The sequence below is a fragment of the Pecten maximus genome, unplaced genomic scaffold (genome assembly GCF_902652985.1).
Source record: "Pecten maximus unplaced genomic scaffold, xPecMax1.1, whole genome shotgun sequence".
In the NCBI taxonomy this organism is placed as follows: Eukaryota; Metazoa; Mollusca; class Bivalvia; order Pectinida; family Pectinidae; genus Pecten; species Pecten maximus.
The window spans coordinates 43,350-63,710 of record NW_022979591.1 but is presented as its reverse complement, the minus strand read 5'-3'; the positions used below and the strand labels follow the sequence as shown (position 1 = coordinate 63,710).

Here is a 20,361-nt window from a genome sequence, read left to right as displayed (position 1 = left end):
TGACGGTTTTGTCGTTTAAGGCTCGGTAGTCGATACACCACCTTAGGCTTCCGTCCTTTTTCCTCACCAACACCGGGGCTGAGGACCACTCCGAGTTTGAGGGTTGGATAACACCAGCGGTTAGCATCTTCTCCAGGTGTTCCCGTTCCTGGTCCTGGAAATGAGCAGGGGTCCTCCTCATTCTCTGCCGAACGGGGTCCTCGGAGCCTGTGTCAATCTTGTGTGTTATCTCCTGTAAACACCCTATATCCAGATCATGTTTGGCGAACGTATCTTGGAACTCCGATAGTAAGTCTTCTAGTTCCCGTCGTTGACTGAGGCTCAGCTCCTGGCTTGACCGACTGATTAGATCTCGTAGAAATTCTGGTATCCTATTTTCCTGGTCAGAAGCTGGGGCACTCCGAACTTCTCTTTGCTCCCGTGCCGGAAGTGGTGTAAGTAGCTCCACGGTTTCCAGTTTCCCAACATCCTTCCCCCTTTTAATTTTAAAGGACTTCAGGGAATCATTCACCACTCTCATTATAGCATGGTCCACTCCCGAGGCTACAAATGTGTTGCTGAGTAGCGGTCCTATTGGGCTGGAATGAGGCTGGATCATGGCTGACTGCTGGACGGTTTTATCCCAGGCTACATTGCAAAATCCTATGGAGTTTGGAGGGATAGTGGTGGTCTGAGTCGCCGACACCTTAGTGGTATTCTGTTTGTTCTCCCTATACGGGGTGAGGGGAATTATCTGATCCGCCATCAGGAGCCTCCCGGAGTTCATATCCAGAACGCAGTTGTTTTTGGCTAAAAAGTCTACCCCCAGCAACATGTCGTCGGTAATCGGTGCTTCACATACCGTCCAGGGGGTTACTATGTCTCCCACGCCGATGAGTAGATCTTTTATTTCCCACACGTTCTCCACGTTGCCGGTGAACCCTCGGAGCTGTACGCGCTTTCCAAGTATTAACGGCCCGTTCAGGTGGTCCAGTAATCCTCTCCGGACTAACGTCATGGTGGCGGCTGTATCTACGACTGCCCTTATGGTTGTCCCATTCAAGGTCACAGGTATGGTCAGACTACTCCCTTCTGAGACTACTAACTTTATTTCCCTATGAGGGGATGAATCCCTTGATCCCTTATTCGCGGGTGACGGTGAGCGGGACCGCGTAGGAAAGCTTTTCTGGCGGTCTGGGGACATGGAATTGTTTACCGGGACGCGGCTGTCTTCCGTGTTGCCCTGGCTCCTACCATTACTCCATCCTGGTGGCGTAGAGTTACGTCCTCGGTCCCACGTCTTCCGGTCAGCAGTAGGGGAACGATCCCGGTCCCTAGGCAGAAATTGACGGCTGTCATTATCCGTTGACCGTTGGAAGCGCCGCGGGGAACTGTCGTACCCGGGAGATCGAGGTCTTCGGTCGGGATTTCGATTCCCTTCGCGATACGGAGGATACCAACGTGGATCCCCCGCCGGCGGGTAATACGGAGATACCACCTCACCTCCACCCTGATTGTGGTATGGAGGTGGGGGCCAAGGCTGGTAGTACGGTGAGTTAGCTGTCCCACCACGCGTAAGCGACCGTTTGAGATCATTTACCTCATCGCGTAGCATTTTAATAATCTCCTGCTGTGTCTCACCGTCCCCGGGTTTGGTGCCTTCAGCGAACTCCACCTGTCTACTCGGAAAATGTGATGAGCGTGTGCCAAATAAAGCGCGCTGGTTCGCTACCGAGGCCTTTATATATTTAAGGGCCTTATGAACCGTCTTGGGATTCTTTTCCATTGCTTTTTGAGCCGCCACCTTCTCCCGGCATCCCTTTAAGAAGGATTCTGTCGCGATTTGATCTTGGGTGGTCTCATCAGCATAAGCATACCCATCATTGGTAAGCGTTTGGATACGCTGAGCGTACTCAGCAAGGGTCTCCGTTTCTTCCTGCTTGGCATACTGGAGCTCGCGCCTAGCTACTACAGGTACATCCTTGTCACTGAATCTCTCCTTCATCTTCTTTTTAAGCCGATGAAAGGAGAGCGCGCCGGGTAGTTTATCTGCATATTCTAGCGCGTCCCCGCTTAGACAATCAAAGAACCGGTTAATTGTCTTACGCTCTGACCATGCGTTGTCGGCTACTATGCGGCCAAATTTTAGGATGAAGGGTTCCCATCTATCCTTACCAGTAAATGTTGGCATCTTGTGGCGCTGCGGGCTTTTACTGCGATGTCGGTGGTGGCGGTGTCCATCTCTCCGATGTCGGTTGAAGTTGTCACTGGATGACTCCACATTAGGCTCCTCCTGACTCGAGAAATCTAAGTCAGATGATTCACTGTCCGATGAGTCGGCACGGCGGTTTTCCACTCGGGCACGACGCGGATTGCGGGCACGCCTATTGTCAGCGGCCCCTCGATCGGTTGAGCCGCGCCGAGAACCGTGGTCGTCCCGATTATGCCTATCATATGTGTGCCTCCCCCCCCCCCCCCCCTGGGTCTCTATGGTATATTGACTGTCTGTCTACCGAACCTCTACGGGTATACTTAACAGCTGTATTTTCCACGTGGGTCTCTGTTCCCATATTGGGAGGAGGTTTACTATCCCCTGAGTTATCCGGTTTAACACGGTTTGGTATACTGAGGCCATCTATGTACCCTAATAAGGGAGTTTCTACATTGGGCCTACATACAGGGGCTGTGGGCAAGTCATGTATCTGTGGGTGTGGTATGGGTGTAGACCCCCATAATCATTTGGTGGTAGTTTGGTAGTAATGTTACCACCATAACCACCCAGGTCCCTGGAACATAAAGGGTCTAAGTCAGCAAATGCCTGGACTCCAGCAGATACTGGGTGCCTGCCTGTTACCTGGGGACCTGGTTGAAATCCATAACCTACAGGTATGTCATTGGCTATAGGTTGAATACTTTGACATGGTAGATTGTCCCCAACATGGGATATGGTAATGCCCATAGTATCCCTAGATACCAGTGGCTGATCCACAGAACTGTTCATGTTGTTCTGAGGTTCTGTAAAACCCCAAGATGTTTTAATTTCTTGTTGTTCAGGCGATATCTGTATCCCCCATGTATTGGCTTTAGATTGAGGAGGGTATGAGGTAACTCGATCCCTTATGTATCGACCATCCCTAGGTAATACATTTATGATGCTGTCCAGATAAGGGTTACCTTGTGGAAGGGTCCCCGACATGACCAACCCCCCTGGTGCCTCCCGTTGTTGGGTGGGTTCCCCCCATACTGGCGGAAAGTCAGGAACTGTGGGTTCTAAGGGCTGGGGGTCTAGTGGTACCTGGTCATGGATGTACTGCGCCCCACTAGGGGTGGTTAGCTGAATTGTTCCCGGTTGTACCACCTTACCAGGAATTGACCTGGTAACAGCGGACTCCTCCTTTAAGAGATCCGCTGTCCCCCTGTCTACCATAAATTTATCAAGCTTACCCCATAACTCTGTAAATTTGAGGTGCATGTCCCTCATTGCATCGTCCTGTTTATCCAGGCGACTTTCTAAGATTTTACTAGGGGAGTGTGACCCTCTGGAGGGAGTGGGTGAATGGGGTGGTGAGGTTGGCCTCAGGTTCATACCTGTAATCCTTCCCTGGCATACCCAATCTAGCCAAGTGTCTTTACTAATTCTTAATTCCTTTAGGGAAGACAATGTTAATTCTTCCCTCCCCCTGATTTCTATTATTTTCCCTGCATAAACTTCCCCTATACCTGGAAGGGAACAGAGTTCCTCCTCTGTTGCTTCCCTTAAATTAATACAAGGCATGGTTATCACAGGAAAAATAAAGAAGGCAACACAGGTGGTGTAAATAAAGAACACAACACAGTTTTTGTATGCAAAAGGGGTGGTGTAAATAAAGAACACAACACAGTTTTTACATGTGTTTGTAGGCTACTGTTGTGTGGTGCTATGTAAAATAACACCAATAATACATGTAATTATATCTAATCTATGCTATCCTAATACTAACTTAACACTAATTTCCTATAACTAAAAATAATTTCCCTAATCTAACTATGCTAACCTAAAATACGTGCGATTATAACACACCTCCTCCGTACGCCGCCAAAATATAATGGGCGGCCCACAGCACAGGTGCGTAGCCGTATAAAAATAACTACCTAAACTAATTTCTAATTAAAAAAAAACCTATGTTACTGTATGATTGTACACTCGGCCTTTGTATGCCGCCGATATGGGCGGCCCACACGATCAAGTGTACCAGCAAAAACACGAAAAAAAAAAAAAAAATGTTTGTTGGAACGACAATTAAATCGTTCCAACCTACCCTAACCTACAAATAGTTAGCAAAAAAACCCTAATAGTCCGACAGAGTGTCGTTCTGCTCCGTAGGCAACATGTGCAGGTCAAAACAAAATGGCGCTGACACGTGCTGTCCGGAACAGGACGACACTAAGTTGAACAAACATGTAGAAAAAAATAGAATTTGGCGTGAAATTCTCACACACTCTGACACCAGTGTAGAGAAAACTGGTGTGGGTTATCACCAGCCTTCTCTAGAAGACTAATGAATGCTCCCGTATCCCAAAACCATACAATACAGTGACTACTCACGTTTGGTGCGTCTATTCCGTTCGCTGGTTTGAGATAAAGAGGGCGCTCTCCGTCACTTCGCGGGATTACATACGAGCGCACCTCCAGCTCGTGCACGGAGCGAGTTCCTACCAAGGGAGATCACTCTCCTTGGATTTTCACTACAATATTATTATAACACGGAGATAACTTCAAATAGGCTAAGCCTGATGTTCAATCCTATTATTATTTTAAAAAATAAACTTTGTTGAAATGAAATGAATATATTTAGTGTTTTTTTTTTTAGATTTCAAAATTTAATAATAATGCATTTATTATCATGAATGGTTAGTAGTATCTCACAATATAGCGTTTTATATGAATATCCCGGGCATAAAATGAAAACAGGTAATCAAACCGGTTAAAAAAACTATAGAAAATATTAAAATGTAAACATTTATCGAATTGTGATGAGGGTTGTCGTACCTTTTTCTTTGGATGCTGTGTATTTATCTGGAATAACTGAGATATACGCAAGAATCAGTTTCCAAGATCGATATGTTTATTCTTTGACTGCTGCGTCCAGAGTGACGTTACATGAATACATCATAACATAAGTGTTTTACAATTATTGATGGTATACAATTAATTATCAATGGACATACATGATGCATAACGCTTAGATGAATAATGAAATACCAAAATAAATAATCTGAGATTATTGAGTAGTTAAATACTTCCCTTTTTAAGTGTCTAATCTGTTTCTTTTTACAACACGCGAATTGAGCCGGAAATTAAACAACTATACATAAAATTAGAACCAATTCCGGACAGTATCCAAATTTTCCGGATATTGCTAGTTTGTCTATTTTAGCTTTTAGATAAAAAAAACTTATTTTTTATAAAAATACAAATCTATATATCTAAATAAATAACTTATTTATTTGATTATAGATAAATAATGATTAGTAATAATCACAACTAATGATCACAACTTTAAAGTAAAAATTATATGTATGTACAAGCATAAAACAAATTCAACTATACACTGTATCGATAAGTTTGATACAAGAAAAATATGAATAATGTTATTTACAAAATATGTAGTACATACCACATTGAAAATTATAAAAACTGAAACATTTATTAACTTTATCATTTATATCTATATTTGACTTAACTTTAAAATAATAGCAAAATACAAAAATGATTATATTATTACTCACCTGAGATATACGCAAGAATCAGTTTCCAAGATCGATATGTTTATTCTTTGACTGCTGCGTCCAGAGTGACGCTTTCTCTTGGAAACAGATGGTATATCTCAACTTCGAGATATTTCATTTGACCAATGAAATTTGTAGGGATTAATTATCACCCAATGAAATTACTTTCCCTAATCAATATTTACCCAAAGGGTAGACTAAAAATGGGGTCTGCGCATGTGTGCAGTATACCCTATATGTTAAAACCTGTTTTACACAACATGTATACGTAACTATACAGCGTGTTCTTAATCCCAGGTGATAATCGCCCTATGCGCGTTTCACCTGTACTGGAATGTCACAAGCGCATGTGAAAGCTTGCTTAATTATATAATTACCTAACTTCAAATGGTTAATACTGTTTGGAATGTTTATAATTGGTATACCTTTTTGACTATAGCAGAGATTTGTGTCAGACACCTAAATTGGCTTATACCTGTTAGACAACATAGCGTCTATTATTTAAGACTATGTCCAGAATTTCTTAACACCAATTAATTCTAATACAAATTAATTTCCAATAACAACAGTAAAACTATCCTAATTCTAAACGTATGTGAAGTTTAAAAATTGTTCTCCAATTTTTATGTTATATAAAAATGTTTCTATTTTAATTTATATATAAAATATTTCTATTTTTAATTTATATATAAAATATTTCTCTTTTTAATTTATATATAAAATATCGCTTGAAACAGTGTGACAGAATGTCTGTCACCTTTCATCTTGTTACAATAGCTGTATATAGTACAGTATATCTTATTGTGTTATGATCTGTGTCACCTTTTTTTTTCCCTAACAATCTAATCAACTTCACCCGCGACTAAACGACATTGGCACTTCTGAACTTTTTTTTTTTTTTTTTTTTTGGCGACAAGGAGTCTGGCGAATTTGGAATTTCAGACGAGGACTTTAGCCAATGAAAACCTCGTATACTTTATGAAGATAGTATATAATAATCACACCAAAACGTATACAGACATAAAATCAAGTATGAAGACTGCACTTGTACTCGGCCACAGCTTCGCCAGAAGACTCGACGACTGGACGAAGACAGAAGATTTCTACCAACCCCAAGGGTACCAGTTGACTATTTACGGAGTCGGAGGGAGGAAGATCAATGATACCAAACTCAAAGACAGCTACTTGATAACACAGATGAGGCCAGACATTGTCTTTTTACAAGTGGGCTCCAACGACATCTCGTCCAAGAGATCAGGGCAAAGTATCGCGTCGGAGCTCCAAGAACTTGCCATCTACATCAGATCCCTTGGGGTCCCACATGTTATCGTAGGTTCCCTGTTTCCCCGCCTCAAACCCCGGAATATGACGTCTACAGCTTATCACCGGAAAAAGCAGACCGTCAATTACCTCCTGAAGACTATGGCCACCCAAGGCATATTTGACTACTGGCACCATAGTTTCATGTTTTATGCTGATGGGGTCCACCTGAACAGATTGGGGAACCAGAGGTTCTTTCACAGCATACGCAGAACCATTAACTCGTGTCTTTAAGGACATTCTTGAAACGGCCCTTTTTAGGGCCACCAAATTTCCCAAAAAGCCAATTGATGCTCGAAATACGCTTCTTAACCATTTCTATCTATCAATTTCCCAAATCTAGTAAACAATTACACAATAATGATGATGATAATAATAAAAATACCCAAACAACAAATATTTGTAACATTAACACACAATCACGAACTGATGAGGGAGAGGACACATAACAATAGAGACCTTGGGTTTGGCATTAATTCTGATTTTAAACATGCTAAAATTGCCCATTTCACGTAGACAGTTTCTCTGTCAATTTTTGATATTTTGTAAAATGCAAATAACAAGTCTGTAGCCTATGTTACGACATAGGAAATTTCATACTCGTAAAAGGCATAATATTTCAAGCATTTCCTTCTGTAAATAATAGCAAACTTTGCATTATATTTAACAAAACAATTAACCAACCATCCAAACGATCCCATACTTAGCCCGGGCGATCGTATAAATGCAAATACATGTAACAGCCATAACTCTATCAAATATTGATATTTTTTCACCGCTTTTGATCATATTATTGATGAAGCTACTATCTATCCGTATATTATAGTTTTAGTAGCGTCTGGATATAAATAAAAGTCCGGGCGGTCGTATAAATGCAAATAACAAGATTATGGCTCATCCCGAGCGTTAGGTTGCGAGATCGCTAATTTCACGTAGCCATAGCTCTGCCAAATATTGATATTTTTCAACATTTTTTGATCATATTATTGATGAAGCTACTATCTATCCACATATCATGGTTTTGATAGTGTCTCGATATAAATAAAAGCCCGGGCGGTCGTAAAATTACAAATAACAAGATTATGGCTCATCCCGAGCGCTAGGTTGCGAGATCGCTAATTTCAAGTATCCATAGCTCTGTCAAATATTGATATTTTTTCAACATTTTTTTATCATATTATTGATGAAGCTACTATCTATCCATATATTACAGTTTTAATTGTGTCTGGTTACAAATAAAAGCCCGGGCGGTCGTATAATTACAAATAACAAGATTATGGCTCATCCCGAGCGCTAGGTTGCGAGATCGTAGCCATAACTCTGTGAAATATTGATATTTTTTCACAATTTTTCACCATTTTATTGATAAAGATATTATCTATCCATATATTATAGTTTTAATTGTGTTTGGATATAAATAAAAGCCCGGGCGGTCGTATAATTGCAAATAACAAGATTATGGCTCATCCCGAGCGCTAGGTTGCGAGATCGTAGCCATAACTCTGTGAAATATTGATATTTTTTCACAATTTTTCACCATTTTATTGATAAAGATATTATCTATCCATATATTATAGTTTTAATTGTGTTTGGATATAAATAAAAGCCCGGGCGGTCGTATAATTGCAAATAACAAGATTATGGCTCATCCCGAGCGTTAGGTTGCGAGATCGCTAATTTCACGTAGCCATAGCTCTGCCAAATATTGATATTTTTTCAACATTTTTTGATCATATTATTGATGAAGCTACTATCTATCCGTATATTATAGTTTTAATAGTGTCTGGAGAAAAATTGAAGCCCGGGCGGTCGTATAATTGCAAATAACAAGATTATAGCTCATCCCGAGCGTTAGGTTGCGAGATCGCTAATTTCACGTAGCCATAGCTCTGTCAAATATTGATATATTTTCACCATATTTTGCCATATTATTGATTAAGCTACCATTTATCCATATATAATAGTTTAAATAGTGTTTGGATATAAATAAAAGCCCGGGCGGTCAATATATATTCCCCGGGCAGTACCGGGCAGCACCGGGCAGTACCGGGCGGTGCCGGGCAGTACCGGGCAGTACCGGGCTGTAATTAGTGTGGTGAAACAGGACTGAGCCAACAGTAATTGTCCTCCTTGCCGGAATGCCGTGGGCATTCGGGAAGTCTCGGGTGTCTTTGAGCTTCCGGTGAGAGCGCGCGAGTCAAGCCAGTCTTGAGATCAACGCCAACCTGTGAACACTGTGTTTGAAGTTCCACCTATTGTGATATATATTGTATTGCTGTTTGTGCTGCGCCCGCGCTGCTTGGTAAGCATACTATGTGATATGTCAGTGACCATTATTGTATATGTATGTTATATGTGGTAACGCTACACGTGGTTTCACTATATTGGCGTCGTCGGCAAATTTTCGAACTGGGCATATTTTTTGTAAAGTTTGAAAAGCACGTGCAAGTCGTCGCCATTTTTGAATTTTTGTGTCGCTGATAATTTACATGTAGTATACTGCCATTTATTATTGTTTCATAAATATTTCACTGTTATGTTATTGTTAAACAGTGATAAGTATCCAAGACTCAATATTTTGACAGGCGTTATATATAATTTGTTGTATTTTTCTGTGTGTGGAACTTGTCGTCTGCACATATTATTGTAACAGTGACAGTGAATTTTCGACGTTGTATTTGTCATTGCTTGGCATGTACATTTTCGAAGAAGTTTCACTGTTATTAGGTTCTTGAGTATTTATATATATTGTATGTTAAGAATTGTCGGTGAATTTTTTCAGCGTATGTGATTGTCAATTGTTGACAACGTTACATAGTCGTTGGATATTTGCTGATAATACCTACTTTACTCGACAACAACGAGTCGTTGAGTATTGTTCATTGTTGCCTTGATATTTTCGTGTGTTCCCTGGTTCTAAACTGTTTAATTCCCTGTGAATAACACGATAGTTAATTGTTGTCATGGCCACTGCTTACACTATGGACAATACTAGTACTCTAGTCAAAGTAAACTTTGCAACAGCAAAGGAGCTTAAAACTTTAAGTGGGGTGGGAGACAGGACAGCTTCATCAATATCACAGAGAAAACATTTGAGTCTATAAGACATGTAAAGGCCCATGAGTTAATGGACTTTGTTGATTTTGAGCCAAATCCAGAATTTGATTTTTCAAATATGGGGGGTGAGGACAACAAAGTTCAGCTCGATAAGAGTTTGGACAGTCAGCCTTCACTCACGGAGGACACAAAAGATGATATGTCCAAAATGTTGGCCAACGTGGGAAGTCTTGTACATAACAAGATTCAGGATGTAGAGGTCATGCTAAACAGGAGCCACCCAGCATGGATCAAGGTGTTAAACCTAAATCTAGGGCACCTGGAGCTCAGCTACCGGGTCAGTACCAACTGCCTACTTTGCCACAAACCCCTAGAACCCAGGTATTCGCACCTCCAGATACGTTGTCTCCTGCAGTAGCATTGAGTACATTCACACCTGCGAGTCATCCTGTAATGTCTATGTCCACCGTTATGACACCAACAGCTATGTCAGGTTATCCCAGCCATCATGGTCAGACTCCGGGATATATGTCACCAGGGCAATATAGTCAAGCCCTATCTGGTGTGTACCCCCCAAATCACTATGGCATGCCTAATGGCGTGTATGGTGGAATACCGTCACCATATATGCCACAGACACCACCAGGGTACCCCCAGGGTTATCAGCCCATGTCTCCTTATGGGAATTACCACGGCCAGCAGTATGGTTACCCACCGTATCCATATTACCCCATACCGCCACCACCTGGTTACCCTAACATGCCACATCCTGGTTACCTGCCACTTCAGGGCCACATGCCATTCCAAGGTCAGACACCTGATCAAGGTCATGTGCCACCTCAAGGTCATGTGCCACCTCAGATGCCACCTCAAGGTCATGTGCCACATCAGATGCCACCTCAAGGTCATGTGCCACATCAGATGCCTCATCAAGGTCACGTTCCACCTATGATGCCACCCCAGGGTCAAGGTCCGCCACAGATGCCACCGCAAGGCCAAATAGTGCCACCTCAAGTTCAGCCCCCACTGCAACTTAGGCAACGACAACCAGCGGCAGGCAACGACCGACGAAATGACACCCCACCCAATGGGTTAAAGTTTAACGGGAAGGACAACTGGGTGGGCTTCAAGCACAAATTCATGAGGTATGCTGAAGTGAAAAACTGGACTGTCAATGAAATGAGGGACAATCTCTGCTGGAGTTTAGAAGGAAAGGCTAGTGACTACTACGCCAACACAGTCCAGAGGCATGATGGGATAGGCTTCCACGATTTGCTTCAAAAGCTGGAAAAGCGTTTTGGTGGTATGCTGTTACCAGATACAGCGCAAGACCAACTAGCAACGTCCAGTCAGAAGGTCGGGGAGTCTATTGAGGATTGGGCGGACAGGGTGATGCAGTTGGCAATACGAGCGTACCCTGATCTTCCCGAGGAGTTTATGCAGCGGCAGGCTATGAAGAGGATCTGCCATGGCTGCATAGATAAAGAGGCCGGACAATACGCTGCGAACTTGAGTTGTGATTCGGTCGAGTTGGTGTTGGACAAAATAAAAAGTTTTAAGTTCAATCATCAAACGATCTTTGACAAATCAAGTGCCAAACGCGAAGTTCGCGAAGTTTTGGTGTCCCGTGACACTGACTCGAGCAGTGATGGTGAACCAGAGTCAGCACCCAAAGCGCGCCAGAGTCGACGTTCCTGTCATTTGGATAAGCCAAAGAGAGACTTGAATGTCGACAAACGGATAGACAGCCTGGACGAACGGATGGAAAGTGTCCAAGCTGATATTCGCTCATTACTGCGCCACCTGGAGTCTAAAAAATCCGAGCCCAGGTCTGCTGGTCAACCAAGGTCACGGTCACCTTCGCCACTTCCTAACAACGGCCGATGCTTTTATTGCGACGGTGCCGGGCACATGGTCCGGCATTGTCCAAAAAAGAAAAGCGACAATAGGGCTGCAGGCTCTAGTGCAAAGCATGTGTCCTTCTCCCAAGATTTAAATGGGGAGGGATCAGCCTAGAAGGCCAAGGTCTGATCCAAGTTGAAGATGGCCTACAAAAAACGCCGAGACCTCTAGTCATACGACAGTTAAAGTCTCCATCTATGATCGTTATACCGGTATTAGTCCATGGTAAGAAAATTAATGCTATAATTGATACTGCGTCGGAGGTTACATTGATTTCCGACAAGGTTTATCAAGGTTTACTAAATCCACCTGTAGTCATTGAGGAATTTACTTTGCGAGGTGCCGGTAGGGAGATGGAGATGAAGGGATGCTTGTTGGACTTAGCCCAGTTAGAGCTTGATGGCCTTAGCTTCCAAGAAAATCTGTATGTTGCACCGATTGAGGACGATATGCTGATTGGGTTGGACTTTATGGCCAAACATAAAGCTACAGTGGATATGAAAGAGAATACTTTTCATATTCAGGACAGAACAGTGCCCTTCAAAACGAAACTGGAGGCCTCCGTTGATGCTGTCTCGGCTGTCAGGATCAGAATAGCTCGTCGGGTTACTGTGCCAGCGAGATCTGTTCTTCGGTTACAGTGTGTCGCCGAGCAACCCCTTGAGGAGAAAAGCTACTTCATACAGCCAGAGATTAAGGCAGTTCTTGCGTGCCGTGTATGCTTTGACGGTAACCAAGGTCCGACGATGTCATTTATCAACCCGTCCGATAAAAAGGTTACCCTGTTCAGAAATCAGCGGGTTGGTGTCGCATATGAAGTAGATGAGATTGTTCCCGAGGGATCACCGGAAATGGGTACCACATTCCGTATCCGTCAACTCTCTACATCAGAAGCCACGGAAGTTCCAGAACATTTACAGGACTTGTATCATCGGTCCTGTACAGAGCTTGATGAGAGGCAACGTGCAGAGTTAAAACAGCTGTTAGTTACTTATGCCGATGTTTTTTCTGCGAGCGAATTTGATATCGGGAATTTTCGGGCCATAGAGCACGCCATTGACACAGGCGATGCTCGCCCAATTAAACAGCGTTTCCGCAGAACGCCAAGCTGTTTTGTTGGGGAGGAGGAGAAGCACTTGGAGAAAATGCTCAGAGCTGATGTCATTGAACCCTCAATGTCGGAGTGGGCGTCATCTCCAGTGTTGGTAAGAAAGCGTGACGGGAGTGTGAGATGTTGCATTGACTACAGGGCTCTCAACAATGTTACCAAGAAGGATGTATTTCCGTTGCCGTCAGTGGAAGAATGTATTGACACTCTGTCAGGGAACATGTGGTTTTCAAAACTGGCAGATTAAGGTCAAGGACGCAGATAGGTGTAAGACAGCATTCACCACCAAATACGGTTTGTATCAGTTCAAGCGGATGCCCTTTGGTTTGACCAACGCACCTAGCACGTTCTCGAGAGTCATGAGTTTGATATTGAGAGGGCTGCACTGGAAGATAGTACTCGCTTTTCTTGACGATGTGTTAGTCCTCGGTAATGATTTCACGGATCATATTGACAATCTTGCCCAGGTGTTCGAACGGTTTCGTGAATACGGCATCAAACTCAAGGCTAAGAAATGTGACCTATTCCAAACAGAGGTCGAGTATCTCGGTAGGGTTGTAGGGCGCCAAGGGATGGAGATCAGCAAGGGATCGATCGAGACCATGCGCAAGTGGCAGACTCCTGAGTGTACAAAGGACGTCGAGCGTTTCTGCGGGTTTGCCAACTACCACAGGAGTTTTATCAAAGACTTTGCTGAACTGTCCGTACCGCTGTACGCCCTGACCGGGAAGAATAAATTTCATTGGGAGTCAGAACAACAGGATGCCTTCGATAAGCTCAAAAAAGCTTTATGTAGCGCCCCTGTGCTGACAATACCGACGCCGGAGGGTAAGTTTATCTTGGACACTGACGCATCTGACTTCGCTGTCGGGGCCGAGTTGTTACAAGTACAGGACGGAGAGGAGAGATGCATTTCCAGAGCAGCGCAAATACTGCACCACCAGGAAGGAGCTCCTTGCGGTTATTCGGTTTTCGCGACATTTCCGTCACTATTTGTTGGGGCGCCATTTTGAAGTCAGGACTGACCATAGTAGCCTTCACTGGTTGATGAACTTTAAGAATCCTAACGGTCAACTGGCACGCTGGTTGGAAGAGTTAAGTCAGTACTGGATGGAGATTCATCACCGATCCGGAGGTAAGCATGTCAACGACGACGCCCTCTCGCGCATGTCTGAGGACTACATCTGCCAGGAGTACAGACATAGCGTTTTGCCGGAACAGTTGCCGTGTGGTGGATGTGATTACTGCACAAAGAGGCACCGCGAGTGGAGCCATTTTATTGACTCCGTTGACGATGCCGTGCCGCTAGCAAATCCGTCACCAGCAGTTAGAACGGTTACTCAGGACGTCGACAAACTCACCTGGGTGCTGGGGTACACTTGGGCAGATATTATTAAAGCTCAGCAGGAGGACCCTAAGCTAAGCATTTTATGTTCTTGGCTTAGATCACGTCAGACTCCCGCCGAAGATGCTTTGATGTTAAGCAGCCCCGAGATAAAATATTATTGGATTAACAGGGAACTGTTTGCCCTTGATGACGATGGTGTTTTGTGGAAGCGGAATGCAAGCTGTCTAACTAGCAAACTCTTGGTTGTCCCCGAAAATCTGAGGAAGGAGATTTTGGCCCTTACACATGACTTGCCGTCCGCCGGACATCAAGGTCAGGAGAGGACAATCGGAAGATGTAAAACCAAGTTCTACTGGTACAACTTATCAAGGGATGTAAGAAACTATGTTGCTTCATGTCCAACGTGTAATCGCAACAAGAAGCCAAGCAGGAAGGCAAGGGCTAAATTAACATCCTATCATGCCAGCGCGCCCATGGAACGCGTTCATTTGGATTTCATGGGGCCGTTTCCTGTTACGCGTAGCAACAACGCTTATATCCTAATGATAGTGGACCAGTTTACCAAATGGGTAGAATGTATCCCACTTTTGAATCAGTCTGCGGAGGACACAGCAAGGGCTGCTGTTAATCAGTTTTTCTCAAGGTTTGGGTACCCCCTCCAGATATTCACAGACCGAGGGACAAACTTTGAGAGTCACCTGTTCAAACAGCTTTGTGAAAAGCTCAAGATACACAAAACTCGGACAACACCATTTAGACCATCAGCCAACGGACAGGTTGAGCGATTTAACCGCACGGTAATGGACGCAGTACGGTGTTTCACAAGTCGGTCCACTAGCCAGTGGGACGAATTCCTACCGCAGTTAGCAGGGGCTATCAGATCGGCTGTAAATCGTAGTACTGGGTTCACACCTAATATGTTAATGTTGGGGAGGGAAGTAAACACACCAGTTGAACTTGTGTTCCCAGGTCCTCATCCTGATGAAGATTCTGAGAATTATGAGTTGTATGTCTCGACTCTAGCTACAGAAATACAGCGTGCTCATGAACTCGCTCGTAGTAAGCTGGTCACGAGTCAAGCTATCAACAAGCGTGACTATGACCTTAAAGCTTATACTAGATCATACGCAATGGGTGATGCTGTATATGTTCTAGATACAGCTACAGTCAAGGGAAGATGCAGTAAACTGTCCCCAACCTGGAAAGGACCCGCATTAGTGGTACGTAAACTCACTGATTACGTCTACGAAGTAATGCTCAGGAAGAAACTTGTAACGATTAACCATGATCGTCTCGAGCTTTGCAAAGATAGAGATCTACCGGCCTGGTTACTAAAACAGCGCAAACACCATGTTAGCAACAGTGCTCAGGGTCAACCGGCTGTTGTCACAGCTGACAAGAGTAATTTCTGTGTATGTCGTGGCCCTGACAACGGTGAACTCATGATACAGTGCGAGGAATGTAGGGATTGGTATCATGGGTCGTGTGTGTGTAACCAGGGAACATGCAGAGTTAATTGATGTTTATCTCTGTCCTGAGTGTTTGCCAGGGAATAATTAGTGTGTTCTTCTTTCCTCAGAGATGTCTGACAGTCCTAACCCAAAGAGATCCTGGAAGCAGGGCCATCCCAGGCCAAAAACCCGGACGTCCAGATCGTCAGCGGGGATGCGCGGCCCTCAAAAGATCTCCCGACAGACTGTCAAGGGTCTTCGACGCGAGGAGGAGTCAATCCTGCAGTGTGTCCGTCGAGTGACACAGGAGGGGACGTTGCTGGAGCCTACAGCATTTTATACATCTGTAGTGTCTCTAGCCGCCCCTGAGTTGAAGGAAGCGGTTTGCCTCCAGTATGATCTGGCCCAGAGACGGACCGATAGACGATGGATCCACGAGACGAGGACCAACTGCAGCTACGATCTGCCAGACGAGTGGATTGAACAGCACCTGCCGTCCGTGGATGGAAGTCGTCTATCCAGACCCAGGAGGAAAGCCGCTGCTACGCCCAGGGAGCCGGCACCGGGGATGTGCAAAGACATCCGTCTTAAAACTGACCCGTCACTGTCGGTGTTCCGCGGCAACGCCGGTGAAGGAGGGCCAATGGCGACAGCCAATGACAATGATGACTTGGACCTTACGTCTGGTGTTCCAGTATCTACACCTGTTGTTTCCCAGGGACATCAGGAGGAGGCCATGGACACATTAGCACCGTTGTCGCCAGCACCTATCCCTTCAGCCAGCGAGACCCAGCCTTGTCGTCCGTATCACGAGAGTGATATGGGCGTTGCTGGAACCAAGAGGCCTTTGGTTTTGACCGCCAGGGAGCAACCCCCGAAGAAGGTGACCAGACCTGTGAGCCCAGTGCGTGCACCCTCACCGTCGCCATCACCGTCATCAAAACCAGCCCAGCAGCCAAAGACTGTGCCTATCTTCTGTCCTCTATCTGCGCATGTGGGTTAATGTTGCATTTATAATTAAAAAGAACAAAAAACGTCATGTTTTAATATTAATTCAATATTTAATGATTTCCCGGTTAGTTCTGTTTGTTTTTTTGATCGGATTTTAATGTTAGGTGTCCAACGTCTTTATCGGGATGTTTTCGTCGTTCCTCGTGTTCTCGCGTGGTCACGTGACCGGCACGAAGGACTACATTAACACTTGGTCGGTAAATATGGCCAGAGCACCCGACCAACGTATTTTCTCGTACAAACAAATATGATACACTTATTCATCGTGCTAAGAAACCGAGAAAAAGTGCTGTACATTCTTCTATTTATTCAAGTATGGTTACATAACGGCGTTGTAAACTAGTGTTAATTGAAGAAGTGCCGATTAATTGACTACTTTTTAAGTAATTTTGACGATGTTTGTCATTTTCGTAAGAATGTACAGCACTTTTCGTTGTTCTCATAAAATTACCTTCACGCTCTTACCTGTTTCATAAGTATTGATTTAGGGTAGTCGGGTGCTCTAGGACGATTCATAGAGCAAGTGTTAATGTTCATTTTCCAATATTGGAACTCTTCAGTGTTTTAAGTATCGAAATCGGCATATAGAAACGAACAAACGTTAATAAACGAATGCAATAGATCGAAATTAATTCAATTAATTATTTACAGATGATTTCCAAAAACATAAGGTATAGTTAGAAGTTTTCGGCTGTACACATGCAAGTTTGTAAATTCGTCACTGTGATGAAACCACCGTCCTCGTCGTTGCCATGACAGCCGATCGAAGCTGCGATCACGAATGCACTGACAAAGTGAAAGTTGAAGTATTTTTCGCAACATGCGGTTTAAACTTAAAATTACATTCACACCTCATATTGATTGGGGTTGTTTAATCATTCCTGATCAATTGAATTATCAGAAAACTAACAAAAACACTAAAAACACAGAATGAAGCCTTCGTGTCAGGCAGTGCAGACACAACGCGGGATCTGTAAACAATGTGACGTCATTGGAATGTACAAGTTGCAACAATGTACAACAATGTATATTTTACATGAATACACTAATGAGCAACAAAATGGGACGCAACATTAACCCACATGCGTGGTTGTGACTCGAAGGACAAGCGGACTAAGCGACATGCAGTGGCCAAACATCTGCCTGCCATTTTTGCCGACGTCTGTTCCAACGTTCCTGGCCAAGTAGAGGCATTGAAGTGGCTAGTTCGGAAAGCCTATGGGAGAAAGGCAACTCTGCAAACAGCTGTGGACAAGGTCAACACATCTAGGATGATTCCAGTAGGGAGCGTCCTAGATCCATGCCATGAGGACGTCTTCAGACAAGCATGTGGAGTGCTGGGAATCCAGAGACCGGAGAAGTTCTCCCTTCACCCCGTCAACTCCCCAGCAGTGCTGCTATTCTGGAGATGCCTACTGACCATTCTGGAGTCCTGTACCTCAGCCCAGAGACTGGACTTTTACAGTTACAGGATGGCCCGGACCACAGTGGAGCTGCCACCAACTCATGTGGTTGAAACTAGCGTCACCGAGGTTTCATCACCAACCCCAGAGACCACCTACGATGAAGAGCTACCCGGACTAGAGGAGTACGTCGTTGTGGACCAAGTCAGCTCGGACGAGGAAGAGCCCTCGCGCCACTCAGGACTCCGAGTGATTGACAGCCATTTTCACCTCGACAGGACAAGCCGCCAGATCTGGGGGAAAAGTAGCGGTCACACCGTCGAGGACCTGCTGGAATACAGCTATTCTGACAGTGTGATCGAGCGACCAGGATTGCCAGTGGACGTGGTTGGGGGTGTCATTGTCTACAGTGAGCCCAGCACCTATCCACCTGTGGATTTCACGCTGCAGGGGCCCTGGAGAGTGGCTGTGGGTGTCCATCCAAAGCATTTTGAGACACTCACAGTCGACCGGAAGATCTGCCTCCAGCGACTACTGGAGCATCCAAAGGTTGTAGCCTTAGGAGAGTGTGGACTAGACCGTACGTTCCTGCCGCCAAGTGGAGACGCCAAGGGGAGGTTTTCGCCAAACTACTCAGGATGGCGAGACCAGCGCAGCCTCTGGTTCTGCACTTGAGGGGAGTAAAGGAGGATGTCTACGGCACAGATGTCTACAGGTCTGCTCTAGTCATGGTGGAGGATGCATGTTCCAAGGAGCAGGGGATCCATCTCCATTGCTTCATGGGGGAAGAGGACGTCGTGCGTGCATGGCTCCGGAGGTTTCCGAAAACATATTTTGGAGTCACAGCCGCAGTCAGACGGTTCGACGACCCCCAGATTGAGGGTCTCCGAGCGATCCCTAGGGACAGGTTGCTCCTGGAGACTGACTCTCCGTACTTCCCACCCGGAAAGACCAGAATCAGCACTCCAGCTTACATCGGAGAGACAGCCGCCATTGTAGCCGCCCACCTGGATGCTAGGACCCCGGAAATCCTGGAGCTTGCCACCAGCAACGCTACAGCCCTGTACGGGTTGTAGAAAGTAGATTCTCCAACTTGCCATCAGGGGATCTATTCAGGTCTCATGCCGTCACCACTGATGAGCCGAGACCTGGACTGTAAATATGTATTATATATATGGTGCTCAACCTCTTGGACGTGTTCCCGGACGGGAGACTGATGTTCCTATTATTTATACTTTTAACGGAGTAGGAGGGACTTTAGAACGGGGAGGAGTGTGGTGAAACAGGACTGAGCCAACAGTAGTTGTCCTCCTTGCCGGAATGCCGTGGGCATTCGGGAAGTCTCGGGTGTCTTCGAGCTTCCGGTGAGAGCGCGCGAGTCAAGCCAGTCTTGAGATCAACGCCAACCTGTGAACACTGTGTTTGAAGTTCCACCTATTGTGATATATATTGTATTGCTGTTTGTGCTGCGCCCGCGTTGCTTGGTAAGCATACTATGTGATATGTCAGTGACCATTATTGTATATGTATGTTATATGTGGTGACGCTACACGTGGTTTCACTATATTAGTATGACCCATATACTCACACAGGCACTTGATTTACATTGTAAACAATAACATGCCGAAAGACAACTAGGCTAGGCATATGCATTGGAAACAAATGCCTATCGGTTACGTCCCAGCTTTTGTATTGTTAGTTACAGATGATACGATGTGTCTGACTCGCATTGTTTATTATAATTAGAAGAAGGTAATATTATCTACAGCACATGGGGCTAGTAACCATTTAAAATGTGTCCGAGTAATAGGCCTACTAGGCTACTGTATAGTGTTATATAAAGCCCATGTGATAACCCTAGATGTTCATCATTTATGAAATGCAGGCTTAGTACATGTGTAGTTAGTCTACATTAGTCAGCAGAAATAAACATAGATCAACATGGAACATATGTAGGTTGTACCAAAAATAATGATTGGATTTTAAATGAAATTTATCTGAAAAATAATTCTT

The 20,361-nt window shown here is 44.5% G+C and overlaps 1 pseudogene; it reads left to right on the top strand.

Annotated features, from left to right (window-relative positions):
* The first annotated feature begins 18,027 nt into the window (after positions 1-18,027).
* LOC117319005 lies at positions 18,028-19,424 on the top strand (annotated as a pseudogene).
* The last annotated feature ends 937 nt before the right edge of the window (positions 19,425-20,361 follow it).